Consider the following 12834-nt stretch of genomic DNA (forward strand, 5'->3'; position numbering starts at 1 on the left):
TGCTTTCCGTTTTTGGGTCCTCTTTTACCAAAAAAGATATGTACGAGAGAGTAGTGCACTCTCCGCATAGAAGTGATGATACGTCTGATGTGCGTTAAATAATTATGAAGAACTGGTTCTTGAGGTATACATAGGGCTTAGTAAGATCAAGTTGCGGGTTTAGAAGTTAAATGACATTTAATAAAAGTTGCCTTTGGGAGGATAAATTTATTAAAACAAAGGAAAAAATGGGGCAGGAAAGGTCAGCCGTACGACATGTCGGCTTGCTATTCCGCAAAACAAAAGAAAAAGAAAGAAAGGAAAGAACAAAATAAAATTAAATAAAAGTAAAAGAAAGAGAAAAGAAAAGAATATGGAAATAAAGGATAAACTAACAAAAGGTGTCTCTGGGTATCACACTAATCTTTCGATGACGAAACATTCACTACAAATGCAAATTGGCCTTTGGTCCTGTTCGTTCACGATAAATTGTGAAACTTAAAGAAATCACCGGTACCCTCTTAACATTTCCAATGGCCTATACTGCTTGTGTGTATGGGGGTTTACGCAATTTCGTAGCAGCCCAAAGTTTCTCACGATATTTATTTTGACACGTTTTCAAACATTTAAACCTATATGGATATATCTATATCGTGGTTTCATTAAAAATTGATGTGTGGAAATATTTCGTATCTCTAATTGACACATATTTGTACAGCTGCTAACGCGCACGATCACAAAAGAAGATAACGCCTAAAAAGGAAACGTTTATGTGGCACAAATGAGTATTATTCACTTGAAATTTGAGAAAACGGGTTCGCAACAAGTGCGCTCGTTTTGCAGTAAAATGCCGAAAATATAGAAAATTTGCAAAGTCCACTACGTTTGCTGTGATGCCCTTCCCCTCTTTCTCTCGTTATCGCTATTAATTTCCCACGGCTCTTCACCCCCTATTGCTGTCCCCGATCCACATCCCATCCACCACAGCTATTCCCAACCGACTTCTCCCTCCCTCTGTCACCAGAGTGCGCTGGGCCTTCGCTCTTCTTTGCGATCGAACAGGACAGTTCCACTTCAGCTCCCGCGCAGGGAAGGGGCCTCTCAAAAACTCTCCCTTTCCCTTCCACTTTCAGCTGAGGCACGCACCTCGCTCCCGCGGAAACACTGCGAAGTGCACAAGGAAGGGCGAGGGAACGCTGCGAGGAGGAAAGCCGGCGAATATGGAACCAGAGCTGTGGAAGCAGAAGAACGTCGTCTGCAAACTATGTGACGCTGTCGTCTGCGACGAAACGCGCGAGTTGTAGCCAACGTTTGACCTGCAGTGATGCGTTGTCTTCGCATTTTGAAATCGCTGTGAAGTGTTCCTCTGACGTGACCAACTGTATCGGACTCTGATTTCTCACGAATACTTACCTATATCCTCTCCTTCATTGTGTCGAGGACCAGTGTTTCCCTTTTGTGTGTTCAGGCGTGTGCAGTGCAGTGTTTTGTCGTGTCGTACTCAACTGTGTGGGATTGCTTCGAAGTGTGGCTTGTTAGTGTTGTTTTGTGAATGTGAGAGAGACGGGATTGTGTCTAGCGATGTAAGGACAGAAGGTACAGGCAAAACAAAAAAGGTGAGGCGAAGTTTGTTTACTCATGGACAGACGAAAATGTTCGAAGACGTATTGGTATTGGAAACGAAAAAAACAAACAAAAAAACACGATGGAGTAATTTTGTGAAGCCGTGTATTTCGAATTATCATTTTGGGCTATACCGATCACGAATGTTAACTACGAGGCAGTGCATGGTAATTGACATTTGTGCTGTAGGTGGGGTGCATTTGCGTAAGCCGGATCACCGGAAAGAGTGAAAAGAAGCACGCGTATAGGCAGGGTGCGCCGGTTCACCAGAAAGAGGGAAAAAGCACGGGTAAAGCTATGGTGTGACGTCATATGCACGCCACCTATACTGCGAAGTCTTGTTTTTCTTTATTTATTTTTATTTTGTGTAGGTCTGGCGGTTCGTATAGACTTCCCTTCATAGGTTTTCCTTCGCCCTCTGTTTTAAATGGTATTGAACCTTATCGCAGGAGTACCTCTTAATCGTATTTGTACTTTATTGCACTCTAGAAACAGAACTTCACTGCATAACGCGCCCAGGGCGAACTGTCGTCTCGAATGATAACGTTCAATTTCCTCAGTTGTTCTTTTTGTGTCAGTATGGATATGTGTTAATTGATACAAACAGGCATACACTTCCAATTTTCAACAAATCAAGAAGGTGGACCATATCTCATTCTGAATGGGGGCTGGCTGAGAGCGGCGACATTCCATTTTTAGAGTGCCCCTGCATGTGACAAACAATCCATGCTCAGCAATAAGGTTGACAACGTCTTCAACAGACAACAGATGGGCCACCAAGGTCATCCTTTTCATCATCAGCGGCATCATAGACACGCTACGCTCTGTGCAAGTTTTGCTTCGCAACGCCTTTCCCAAATGAATGCTCCACGAAGAGACACACAACAACACGACATATTCCGCCTTCCTTACTGTCCCCCTCTCTCCTTAAATTGTACTCTGGCACCTTGAGAGAGACGGCGTGTTGTGGTGCCGTGAGATATGCGGTCGCGTGCATCCCTAAACCACGCACGCGAAAAATGGTCACGCGAACGGGCACTTAACCGATTTTTCAACACCTCGCTGCCCGTTGGACTAGCCGTCCTTTCGCGTAGGTGCTCAATGCGACAGGGGAGTAAAGCGTGCTGTGTAGGGGGCGCTATTGTTGTTGTTTTGTCACCGTGTTTAGGATACTCGTTAGAAGTACTGAGCGTTGTTTAAGTTTCGAACAGGAACAATGTGTGATGTTTCGATATCACTAGGTTGTTGTCTTCACTTTGTGTGTGTGTGCGTGCCAGATGTTCAATCGATTTTTCGATGTTATTCTTCGTTTAAGTGCATGGTACATAGGTGGCCAAACTCCGCGTCCAAGTTATCACGATGCATGTTTGATTACGTGATAATTGTGTTGGTCACTATTTTGTGATTGTTTCTTCATAGTCCATCGATCCGGAAACCTTTTCTTGCCCCTTTGGAGGCAGCTTTATGACCCTGATGCCCCCTGTAAGACAGTTGCATTTAAGGCCTTAAAATCGTAAGACCGAAAGCAAAAACTGAGATGGACACTCTAAAGGCCCTTTAAGGGAAGAACACCTATCCGAACGGAGTTTGTGTTCCCTCACACATCACAACGGGGCACGAACGGGACTAGAACGTACTTGTTTAAATATTTTATGAATCGTTAAAGAACCTTCGTAAGCTTACTAGAACCTCATCACGCCGCATACGAGCGAATTTTAATTGAATACACTCGCACGAAGGTCACCAGTATCCACCGCGTTTCTAGCACAACGCTGGACACTTCTGGTACTAATGATAAACTTCACCATCAGATACACTCACTGAACTATTTGAATAAAATACGCACATACTATTTAGCAGTTTAAAACATGCTGCTCGCAGATATGTTGTATTGCTCTGCCGTTCCTTCTTTTCTCGTGTCGTATCTAAAAACCATAACGTAACGCAGGTAAAGCATGCTCTTACAAAGCACTCGTAAAGCAAATTACCGGTATAATTGCGCTTACCTAGAAAAGAAAATATTTGGAGTAATAACGTACTCTCCGTACGCAACTTAATAACGTTTTTTTTCGTTCTCTGTATTCCTTTCGTTATTATTATAGAGAGCATCTCGCTTCAAATTTCGGCCTGTCTTCTCGTTCCATTTACGGGTAAGGGCCTCTCATGGAGTGCTGCACAACTATTAAGTTACGGGAAGCATACCATTTAGAAAGGATTACTTTGAACGGCTCTGGATGTTGGGAGAAAATAATAACGACGGAGAATCGTTAGAGGTCTTCGTCTCGACTGGGAAATGCAGGAAGACGGGCACGGAAATTGCGAGGTGATCGCCTGGTTCATCCGTGAAAAGTTTAAGTAAGGCTCCAGTGCAGTTTCCCGGAGCTGAAAGGAACAGATGAGGATTTGTTTTCGTCGATTAGAAGAGGGTACAGAAGAATTTTTTTTTTAGACATACCAAACAGTACGACCAGTGTTCTATAAAGCAGTACGGTACGTAATTTAAGTACTCAAGTTTCACAATCATAAATACTTTTGGGATTAACTTGGCATCTTGCAAATACTTTTAAACGTTCGCATTTAGTATCTTAAATACGTGTTCAAAGTAACTTGTATTAATTTCGCATGTTACTCCCAAGATACACGCTGGCATTTTCTTTCTTTTTTGGAGACATGAAGGTAGCGAATAACATGAACATTTTTGTTTTACTTCCGTGTTACCGCCGCGAAGCAACTGTGGCTATGAGCGGTGTACACACGTGGACAGATGGAGAGAGGACAGCAGGAAGGAGGGGGAGATAGGGGGTTAGTGTGCGTCCTGGGCCGACTTCATGGGGAACTGCGCCGACATTCGTCTGGAGAGTCTACCGGAAAACCCCAGACAGCACAGTCGGTGAGGGGATTCGAACCCGCACCATCTCCCAGTCTCGGCGTGAAAAGCGGTCGTCCTAACCACTATGCCACGGGAGCTGATTTCTTGTATTCTGGTTGCGCGTTGTGCCACCTGCATGTGCATGCGTTTCATCTCAGGTATGCAGCGGTACTTCCGTTTTTCGGGAACGTAGCCTACAGGAGTGGGCGGCGGAGCAGCGGCATAGCCGAGTGCGCTAAGGCGACTGCTCGATGGTGGTAGTCAAGGTCGTGCTGAAGACTGAGAGGTGGTGGGTTCAAATCCTACCGCCGGCTGTGCTGTCTGAGGTTTTCCCTGGATTTTCCGAAGACTTTGCAGACGAATGTCGGCACAGTTCTCCCCTGAAGTCGGCCTAGGACGCATACTAACCCCCCTGTCCCCCACTCCTTCCTGCTGTCCTCTCTCCATCTGTCCACGTCTGTACGCCGCTCATAGCGGCGCTAACACGCAATCAAAAAAGAAAAAAAGAAGAAGAAGAAGTGGGCGACGCCTCAGGTTTAGTGGTTTAGTGGGTACAACAGACAATGTGCTGCCCTGAAGGGCATGTTGGTGAATGGTCGTGGTCTGTAGAAGCCAGGGCAGAGGGGGAGGGGAGAGTTATATGATTAAAAGGAACATTGAGCCATTAACGATGAAACCAATAGACATATAGTTTAAGGTGGCTTGCTCTCTCACCTTCCTCTCATCTGAGCTCATCATCTGGTAACCGCGATGGCGACAGCGATGGCGGTGGAGAGCGAGCAGACGAGCATTCACCAAGAAGATACCGCAGGGGAAAATAATGTGATATCTAAAAGGGTATCCGTGCTTATCTTGACATTGTTTGTATTTGTTTGACAGTGAACTTCACAAATTGTCACTTGATAGTACCTTGAAAGTAACTAGCCACTTCTGTTAGTATTGAGTATTCTAATCAAATACTTCTCGAGGTTGATTATTTACTGCTCTGCCTGGTTCCTTCTCCTGGTTCTTGTCTCGTAAACAGTTACTTTTGCTTAAATACTTTTGAGTATCTTGTACAAGACTGTCCTCGAGTATCCTTGACTAATACTCACATGGTGCGTCGAACTGAATGTCATTTCTAGCGAATGATAATCCGTTGAATATGATTCATACAAAATTTCATTCGTTCACTACAGCACGGGAATACAGTTTGATGACATTACGTGGAAATGGCATTCGTTTACCGAATGTGTTCGGGGCACGGACTGGCACGAACTGCGTAATCTCGATGGCAGAGGCGCAGTAAAAGACAGTAAAGTCAAATTTACACAAAAAACGCAACTTAAATCAATCAATCGATGTATGCTTTACGAGTTTGTTTATTTTTTATCGTCCAGAAAGCAAACTCGCACAATTTGCAAAGAACCAGCCTTGTTCCCAAACAACTTGAGAGCACGAGTCTCATGAGCTCCATATTTATTTACCGAGCGTGCGTTTCACCCAGATATAATGACAACCACTTATGGATGAAAATGACGCTTCCATGCTGTTATTAAAAACTTGTAAAAAAGAGTTCCAAAGTAAGCAGTAAAAAAAGAGTAACTGGTGTTTGTAGAGGCATGTATAGTGTCACAGCTATTTCTCTCGCGTCTTTTTCGGGGCGTTGTTCCTGAGTTGTTGGAAGGTGATGCCGGAAGTAAGATGCCAGCGCAGCGTAATTGGCCAGCGAACTCAACGGGCAATCGAGAGGTGCTTGGTTAAATCCCGCCACTGTCTGGCTATTTCGACGATGGCCATATTTCAATTGTTCATGAATAAAGTTGTATTGGGAAACTAATCGGAATAAGACAGACGAAAGACCCGTTGAACATCAGAGGCAAAGACAGCATTGTTATTGTTTATTATTACTAACAAAACTTATTTAAAACAGAATTCGAAAATCACCATCGCAAAGGGTACACAGCTTTCGCTAGTCGTGGACATCTGCTTTGAAATTTCAACGAAAATTGAAACTTTGCATTGCTCGCATTGGGTGCCAAACGCGCAACCCATTGTGTGAAACTGATACCACTATCTCATCAATTTACTGAAAGACACATTTGGATTTGATCCTGTCCACTGGCCCTCACTTGCTTCAGTTATCACAGTTATCACAGCTCATATTCTCTGCATTTACAGTTGAAACACTCGGAAGTAACACAGCATCGAGCAAACTGGCTACCAAGTGGTGGTTGGTAATATTCATTTCCCCTGTTTTCCGTGAACACGTGCTTTCTACAGCAATCGATCCCGCCCCCATTTCGGTGAAAGCCCATTATTCCTCTCGAAATAGCCTCCTCATTCTTGCAGGACCTTACACCAGACTCGCAACCACAGCGCGCCCGCGCGCGCGGTGTCTCGCGCACTCAAAATCCAATTAAGCCTGACATAGCACCACGGACGGCGCGTGGTTCGTTCTTCGCGCTGGAATGTCCCTTACCTTTTCCCCTACCCAAACTTTATCGCTCCGTCATCCAGATCCAACACACGCACGGCGCGGACTTTCTCGTAGATGCATCAGATCCTTGCGCCCGCGCGCGTTCTCGTGCAGTGTTGTCGGATGCGGCTCATTAATAACGGCGAGCTTCCGCTTTATCTTGGTTTGCATTACCGGCCGCGCCGTTTGTTTCAATTAGCACCCGTCCTCGTCGTTAGGTGGCGCCAGGTCTCAGTCTTAATCAAGCGCGTCTTTCCGTCTAGCGGCGTGCGCGGCAATCAGCGCTTTCTTGAGTTAAATCTGGCGGAGCGTGAGTGGCTGGTGCATCAAACTTTCACGACGTCCGTCTTTGCCAGTCGAAGGAGAGCCGTGAGTTTGTTAAAGGGGGCGGCACAGATTTGCGAGCTGTACGTGCATACTGTAGAGTGTTGAGAGTCCATTGCCTCTCAACGAGCCTGGTTTACTTAGAGTACGAAGTTTAATGGAACGAGCCTACTTTCGGTTCGTGACAGGCGCACCATCTATCCTAGTTTCCGAGAAAAAAAAAAAAAAAAAAACACCACGAAGAATTCCCCAAAGTGAGAACGACAGTGGAAACCGCGACAATCAGCTGTTCATTAAACGAGAGGCTGAACATTTTTAATCCAGTCTGTGGAGAATGGTCATAGCCCTATGGGATATCTGCGTAGAGATGTAAAATGAAATTTATAATAAATTGAACTTAAATGCAGCAGTGACTTGTTAGCGATATAGCTCACACAATAGAAGCTACTCTGCATAAGCACACGTACGGGGTTGCTTCACCTAAAGTGATAAAAAAAATCAACTGTCAACGTACTCGCCGGATGATTGTGGGACTTTCGGAAATTACCTTCTGGGAACTTTTGCCGCCATTTAGGAAGGACTTGCACAATTTTTAATTGAGGGATTTTTTTTTTCAATTGAACTTTGAAAATTGCCAAGTGAACCTCACTTTTTTTTTTACAGGAATATGAAGTCCTCCACGGATAACTGCAGACCCAACAAAAACTATGCAGAGTATCGCAACAGAAATAGTCGGAAAAAAAAATTAAAAATTGCAGTTTAGTCCCGCCTCCTTGATTGTCACAAAGAAGAACGCACGGAAGGTGTGGGGAGAGCAGGAAGCGTTCCCGCCTCTTGTTTTATTTTTCTTTGTCCCGCTTCGACCTTGATTCTGGTGACAACCGCCTTATCACAAAGAAAACAAAACAACCATCTCATTACAAATAAGGCAAAACAAATGAAGGCTGGGACAGTCCCTCCTCTAGACGCACATCACAAGCTTCTTTGCGAAAATCAAGCGGGCGGGGCTAAAGCGTAATTTTTACGAATTTTTTAGACTACTTCTGTTGCGATACTGCGCATAGTTTTTGTTGGGTGTGCGGGTGTCCGTGGAGGGCTTCATATTTTTGTTTTAAAAAAGTAAGGTTGGCTTGGCAATTTTCAAAGTTCAATTTAAAAATAAATTTCCTGCAATTAAAAATTGCCCAAAGCCTTCCTCAATGATGGCAAAAGTTTCCAGGGGGTAATTGCCGAACGCCACCACAATCCTCCGGCGAGTACGTCGCCAGTTAGAATTTTTTATCCCTTTAGGTGAAACTAGAGTGACATAAAATATCGCGAAGTGCATAGGGTACAATTTGCGAAGAGAGAAGCGCTAACTGTTTCTTGCTCGGCGTGGGTGGAAAATTGCTAAGTTAGCTAAATTATATAGACTTATGCCATGAAGTTCACGAAGAGCACAATTTACGTAGACTGCTGCATTCGGAAGACCAGTTTGCGAAGTTCAGTGACAATTTACAGTCCTGGGAAGTAAATGTCTGGCTTAGGAGACTAAAACAGGGAGTAGTTGCAGTTTAGGGGACCAGAAGCTAGAACTACGCCCCATTTTACTCCTTTTTTTCTTAGAGTGTCGTTGCGCCTCATTGACCACCCCATACGAATTGAAAGTTGCAGCTTAGAGTACAGAACTGACTAAACGTGGAATAATATAGATGTCCAATATTCCGTAAGAACCATTTCTGCAAGTTACCCACAAGCGGGGAAATAATGTTGAGTGTGAACCTCCTTTCATTGAAGACGGAGTCTATTCCGTCCTCTTAAGACGGACGTCGAGCTCAACGCACGAAACGAAAAGCAACGGAGAATCAAACATCGCGCAAGGCATAACAAGATCATCCGGGCTAAGACGTATAATCTTCTTGCCGAGATCGACACCCGAACTTCAGTTGCTGTCTTCCTTTCTCCGGCTTCCTTCCCGTGCGCTGTTTGTGGGAGGAGGAGTGAGTCGTGAACGGTGCTTTTTTTCTTCTTTTTTACTTGGAGGAGCCAGTTGGAGTGCGCAGTATTTGCAACGTAAAGTGCCACAGAAACCATTGTTAGCGCCCTGTTTTCTTTCCATAAAACTCTTAAGCAGGCCAGTAAGATGCACCATGAGAAGTAATTCACCCCGCAGGCTCATAGTTATCGGAGAAATTGAAATTAAAGTACACCGCAAAAAATCGACCGTGCGTTACGGTGGTGGAGAGCAGTACCAGCCTGTGATCTAGCTGTGACCTCTCGCTGACGCTACAGAGTCCATGCTCGCTGACTGGTTTAGAGAAATGTCTGCTATCTGTCGTGTGCTACTCGGCTGTTCCGGAGACTGAAAATGCCTTGCTCCTTGCTCGGTCATGACTCGGCCGCTCCTTTTATCCCCAATTCTCCTAAGGAACTAGCAAAACTGGTTTCCGGCGGCAAAGGGACAGGGCGCTGACCTCCATTGACCAGCGAGTGAGGACGCGCGGATTGTGTATAACGTCATCGGTGAGGTGGCATCATGCTTCTCCTCCTCATTACACCGCGAGTGGCGAGTTAAGGGGCAACGCGCGGAGCTATGTTTATGTGAGCTTTCTTCTGGGAAAAAATTGCACACATCATCATCAACAAATTATTGCGAGATGATGAATGAAGAGTGTCATCGCCAGGGGCGATACTGTACCCCATTGCTGGTGGTGATGCGGGGAATGAAATAATGGGCCCCTTCACAATAAGGATCGAAGTCCTATGGTATCCAGAAAGCTGAAGAGAGCATTGAGGGCAGATCGTTGATGGGCAGGATGTGGCCAAGGACCAAGCATTTTTGCAAGAGAGAAGGGTCGAGAGTCCAGCTCGTTAAGGGATTTGGAGAGTACGGTTCGGGAAGGTTTGTAGTATGGTCAATAGAGAAGAAAGTGCTCTAGATCTACTACAGCACCGCAGTGGCTGCACTGGGAGAGTGAACTTGTCTCAAGCGGCAACGCCACTGCGCTGTGAAAGCCACACATCAAGGCGCATTCGATGAACTACTGCGGCATCTTGACGAGAGGTATGTCGAGGCAAGCGGAAAGCGAGCGCTGGATCAACTCTGCTCAGCATGGCTGGGGGAGAATGTCAGCGGTCCATTCCTTCCTTTCGTGCTACTCGGTAAATTGACATACACACTTTCAGCGGACGTCTTAATCTGATTTTTTTTATAGCCCATTGTACTCCTTTAAAATCTTGCACGTTCGGTACAACAGCAAAACAAGCTCATTAATCTGTTTCGACTCACCTTCTCTTCACCCGTGCGACATTCCGCAGAGTACTCCAGCGGAAGATGAGAAAATCGTCATTGGTTTCTGCTGCCACTGAAGCGCTAGCCCTCATCATCATGTGTTGCACTGCTAAACGTAGGAGATACCTTGCGGCACATTCACAAGATATTCTGTAGCAGACGACAGAAAAATATGCAGACACTGTCGTCTGCTAGGGGAGCAGTACGCTAATCCCGATATTCCTTCACCGTGCGAACGCTGAAGATAACATGTACGTGGCGGGATTTCTACTCCTTGAGCGGTTTTGTGCATTTTCTCGCACTGGAATATTCCCTGGGGATGTCGGTCGCGCGAATACAGAGTTACTGCTTGCGGCCACCACAGGTGTCATTGATCGTGACGTTGCCGCAGCCAATCGCGGAGCGCGATGTCTACGCTCCGCGTACGCGTTCTCAGAGGAGCGTTTGTATTAATAGAGGATTTTTGCATCTCCGACACGATATCCGCTACAACGTTGTCTCATGGCGCATGCGCGACGCTTGCGTATCCCCGGAACGGATCGCCTCGAGGAATAGCGTAGCGTATTATCGGTGACGTCACGCGGGTTGCGGTGGTCCGCGAGGAGGAGAAGAAGACTAGGCCAACTATTGAGAAGCAAGATGGCGCTGCGAACTCCTGTAGCATTGTTATGCTACTCTAGGTGATTGCGAGTAATCCATTTGTTAATGCAACGCAATGAATTACAGTAACATAACTCCTAAACAGCGTAACATCGAAAGTCTTCACGGTTCAGGGTTCGGGATCTGCCATGCGGAAGCGCAACGACGTTAAATAACCGTACAGTCTCCTTCCACAGTGTACTAAAACCTGAATAGCGTCAGTCTCGCGTATCATAATAACGTTTCGGGTTATCGTACCGCGTACCGTACAGGGACGTTGCAAAGTGGTTAACTAAAACTGACTATTGAATTTTAGTGCGTCGTACGCTATCGCCTTTGCATGACGAAATTTCTTCTCTGCGATGCTAATTTTCGTCTCAATATATACAGTCAATGCCGCGACATGCAACGGCGGAAGTGCACACAGGGCAGAGACTCCATTTCTTCGGAAGTCCTCCGGCTGTGTCGATGACTCACATCGAAACAGCACCCAGCACCCCGTCAAGGTGCAATCAATCTGTCTACGGCATAACTCACTGAACATAGCCACCAACCGAGACCGACCAACGGCAGGGATGCGAGCCGACGACCAATGAAATTCCCTCGGCTATGTTGGACGTCCGTTACCGGCAAGATAACGCCGTTGCCGCCGAGAGCGTTTATCACAGCCCGGAAATGACTGGGCGTTGCGGCGGGAACGCGCCGGCTCTGAGATAATAGAATCCCCTCAGCTGACAAAAAAGCCCACTGCTTTCCAATGAATGCATGTAGAGAGCGTTAGCGCCCATGTAGGTGGTGCTTTGTTGTGTGGCTCGTTAGGCATTGAAAGTGCATGACTGTGTCTCTCCTAGGCCTAATGGCGGAGAAAGCCACACCTGCATTCCCGGGTGATGTCTGCTCGTGTAGCAGAGAGCGCCTTTTCTGTGTGTATGTGGGAGAGTGAGAAGTTTTAGGTCAGTTTGGATGCTCGTTGTCCTCGGTGTAACAGCGTTATGATGACTATACAGTAATAGGGAGTCATGAGGCAAGAACGTGCTGAACGAGATGTCAGTAGGTCTATAACCTATGGCAGCAACAAATAAATGAAGACGATGAGAAGGAGTGTTTCACCGTCGGGGTGCAACACCATGCCATACCCCATTACGCGTGAGAACAACAACAACAACAACTTTGGGGAGTTTCATCGCCCGGCGCGATACTCTACCCCATTACTGATGATGATGCGGGGAATGAAATAATGAGCCCCTTCACAATAAGGATCGAAGTCCTAGGGTATCCAGAAAGGTCAAGAGAGCTTTGAGGGCAGAGCGTTGGTGTGCTGGATGTGGCCAGGGACCAAGCAATTTTGTGAGAGGGGGGAGGCGAGAGTCCAGCTCGTTAAGGGACCTGGAGGGTACGGCTCGGGAAGGTTGGTAGTGTGGGAAATGCAGAAGAATGTGCTCTAGATCTTCTACAGCACCGCAGCCACAGCATTGGCAAGAGTCAACTTGTCTGAAGCGGTAACGTCACTGCGATTACGCGTGAGGCATTAGGTGAGGGATATGAGAATGAAGTGAAATAACAATTCACATAATAATTGAGTGGTCCAAGGGTGGTATACAGAAAAAGAGGACGCCATTAGGAAAGTACCGAAAGGTACACCCGGGTGTCACTAGAACACCCAGAGCAACA

The 12834-nt window shown here is 46.1% G+C and overlaps 1 protein-coding gene across 1 annotated transcript in view; it reads left to right on the plus strand.

Moving 5' to 3' along the window:
- The first annotated feature begins 1257 nt into the window (after window positions 1-1257).
- Window positions 1258-12834, plus strand: part of LOC135388262 (plexin-B-like) — a 394287-nt gene continuing 382710 nt past the window's right edge. The window contains exon 1 of the mRNA XM_064617693.1: window positions 1258-1595. The gene's annotated coding sequence lies outside the window, so the exon portion shown is untranslated. The remainder of the gene's footprint in view (window positions 1596-12834) is intronic.

Source organism: Ornithodoros turicata, chromosome 3 (genome assembly GCF_037126465.1).
Source record: "Ornithodoros turicata isolate Travis chromosome 3, ASM3712646v1, whole genome shotgun sequence".
NCBI lineage: Eukaryota > Metazoa > Arthropoda > Arachnida > Ixodida > Argasidae > Ornithodoros > Ornithodoros turicata.